This window comes from Mustela nigripes, chromosome 4 (genome assembly GCF_022355385.1).
Source record: "Mustela nigripes isolate SB6536 chromosome 4, MUSNIG.SB6536, whole genome shotgun sequence".
In the NCBI taxonomy this organism is placed as follows: Eukaryota; Metazoa; Chordata; class Mammalia; order Carnivora; family Mustelidae; genus Mustela; species Mustela nigripes.
Genome location: NC_081560.1, coordinates 78,988,507 through 78,991,880, shown reverse-complemented (window position 1 = coordinate 78,991,880; position 3,374 = coordinate 78,988,507).

The following is a 3,374-nucleotide window of genomic DNA, read 5'->3' as shown; positions in this document are numbered from 1 at the left end:
GGAATAGCATCCTTTAATGGTATAGGTTGAGAGATAAAGTGGTAAATACATGTAAACATTATAGGATCATAATTTTTAAAAATGAAATTGTTTTTGAAGAATACCTTCATTTGGTTAAAAAGCTTAAAGAAACAGTAGCATACAGTCTATTATCCAAATATATCTCTCTGCACTCCAGACCATCAGACCCCCAATTCCCCTCCTTAGAAACTATTTCAATTTTTTGCTTTCTGAAAACATTTCAGCCTCAGAAGGCTCTAAGTGTATATTAAACCCTTTCAAAAAGATTATGCCAATGATAGAGTAATATAAAGTCTATACTGCACCATGCTCTTAAATATTTACATACATACACATAAATATTTATTTTCAAATGTGGTAAACGCAAGACTTGCTATACTTGAAAAAGTAACTGCAAACAAGATACCAGATTTGAGGGCACCTGGGTGGCTCAGTTGGTTGGATGTCTGCCTTCGGCTCAAGTCATGATCCCAGGTTCCCGGGATCAAGTCCCGAATAGGGCTCTCTCCTCCACGGAGAGCCTGCTTCTCCCTCTCCCCCTGCCCGCTGCTCTACCTGCTTGTGCTCTCTCTCTGTCAAATAAATAAATAAAATCTTAAAAAAAAAAAAGATACCAGATTTGACATTAGAAATTATATATGATGGGAAAAGATGCAGACATTTTGGAAATCAATAAAACATTTGTGGCAAATATGTTTTGCTTTTTCCTTTAATAATTTATATTGAGAACTATCCTTTATTATTTCTGCTCTATTCTTTGTAATGGCTACAGGATATTCTCTTTTAAGGGTGTCCCATAAAATAGTTTACTGGAATTTCAATACCATTTTATGATTCATTTAATTGGTCCAGATGTTTTACAAATACTGGCTTTTATATAGTCTTCTTCCATTCAGTCCTACTGATATATATTCCCTTTGAATTTTTATCTTGCATTTTTCTTTATTAAACTAGCTCTAGGCTGAAAGCATTGGTATTCAAAAATGCAAGCACAAAACGTTAACTGAGGTATCACCAAAGGTCATTTCTTTCTGGCTCAATGAGAACAGACTGACATATCCCTTACAGTAGTGGGGGAAATGCTATAGACATTACTCAAACACTACTTAAGAAGGAGAACATGAGAAGATGGTAGATAGAATCCTAGGCAATAACAAATGATGACAAATGATTTTGTTATGAAGCGCTGTGTAAGAGATTGAAATGTAGAGGAAACCCAGAGAGAAGTATTTCAAGCGACTCCACCTGGCCCCAGCTCCAGGTCATTGGAAATCACTGCCTTTTCCCCTAAATACCTGCCACATTGCCTCTCACGTGCCTAATCCTTCCGGTCAATATGCAGCCCTCCACATTCTTTCCAGTCCCCCAGTAATGTAAAATCAACCCATCTTGAGTTTCATTACCTCAGTGCACTGCTGGGAGACTGGATAATTAATGGTTTCAAGAAATCTGAACTACTGGGTTAAGGGTAGGCCAGATAATACTTTCTTTGTAACAACTCCACACTCTCAAAGGAGCATTAATGTCAGAATTCAGGCCCCTCAGCAGGATCCCTTCGCAGGGGGGCATGTCTTTACCTCTTTCAAACTGGACCAAATAAGTTATAAGTTACTTTACCATATTCTGTTCCAATTTTTCATAATCTCTAGTTGTCTTCACATTAAAGATATTTCTCATAAATTTAAGCTGAGTTAAGGTCTCTGCTAATACAAAGATATTACAATCTGACATTTATAGTTTGCAGCCTGATTTTTACATGTTTAGTATTTCAATGCAGTGATTTGTAGCGAAAATCCTCTTTTTTTTTTTTTAAATGGGAACTCAAACACATGAAAAAGCTATTTAATTTATACCTAGAAAGCTTATAAGTATGGTAAGGGCAGAAGAATTACTGCATTCTTCAGATGAGGAAACGTTGCCTGGAAGTTTACATTATTTTTTTTCATTTCTTAATGCTAAAATATTATTAGATTATATCAACATTATAGTTCATGCATCTCATGTTAAATGACTGATTTCACTTGGAGGATTTTATATTTTAAAAATATATTCATCATGAAGATGTTCATGATGAATATAAGATTATCAAATATAATTTTATGCAATGACTAGGGAATTATTCAGTCTTCCCCTAAACTGATTATCTTTCTGGAGCCCCCAAATTACTTACAAGTTCTGGCAAATTTTGTTACTTTATATACATTTCCCTTTTCAGAGATTTCTTCTTGAAAATCATATTTACTCTAAAATAGTCTTAATCCTACATAAGCAGCATAAGAACAGACTTTGAATCTCACAGAATATATTCATCTAATAAGTAATGGTGGAACAGTCTCATGAGTTAATGCAAGTATTAGCTCTTTAGAGCTACTTTCTAAGCTGTGGTTGTAGGCAGATAAGGCTGGTTCATGAAATTTTTTGGCTTTTAGTCAAATTTGATTGACTTTTTTCCATAATATCATCATTTCCCACTAATTTCCATAGTCCTAAAGACTCACTGGTCAAAATATAAATATATTCCAACAAGTGTTCTGGTACTAAAAAGACAATTTCAGAATGGTACAAAAATAATCATTAAATTTATGAGTAGAATAGGAGATTATTCTCTCTCTTTCTGAATTTGCCTTTAGAATGGTTACAATGAGGGGAGCCTGGGTGACTCAGTGGTTAAAGCTTCTGCCTTCGGCTCCGGTCATGATCTCAGGGTCCTGGGATTGAGCCCCGTATCTGGCTCTCTGCTCAGCACAGAGCCTGCTTCCTCCTCTCTCTCTCTGCCAGCCTCTCTGCCTACTTGAGATCTCTCTGTCAAATAAATAAGTAAATAGATCTTAAAAAAAAAAAAAAAGAATAGAATGGTTACAATGATTATTTTATTTATTTATTTACTTATAAGTATTTTATTTATTTATCTGTCAGAGAGAGAGAGAGGGAAAGAGAGCACAAGCAGGGGGAGCAGTAGCTAGAGGGAGAAGCAGGCTCCCCGCTGAGCAAGAAACCTGATGCAGGACTTGATCCCAGAACCCTGAGATCATGATCTGAGATGAAGGCAGATGCTTAACAGACTGAGCCACCCAGGTGTCCCTACAATGATTATTTTTAAAACAACTTATTATTTATTATCTTTTAAGAGACAGAATGAAAAAGAGAGAATGAGAGAGAGATAGAGAGTGAGAGAGAGAGCAAACAAAGGGAGGAGGGGCAGGGGGGGAGAGAGAGAGTCTTGAGCAGGTCCATACCCAGCATGGAGCCCAACAGGGGGGCTCATACTCAGGACCCTGAGATCATGACCTGGGCGGAAATCAAGAGTCATATGCTCAACTGACTGAGCCATGAAGGCTCAATGAGTACTTTTA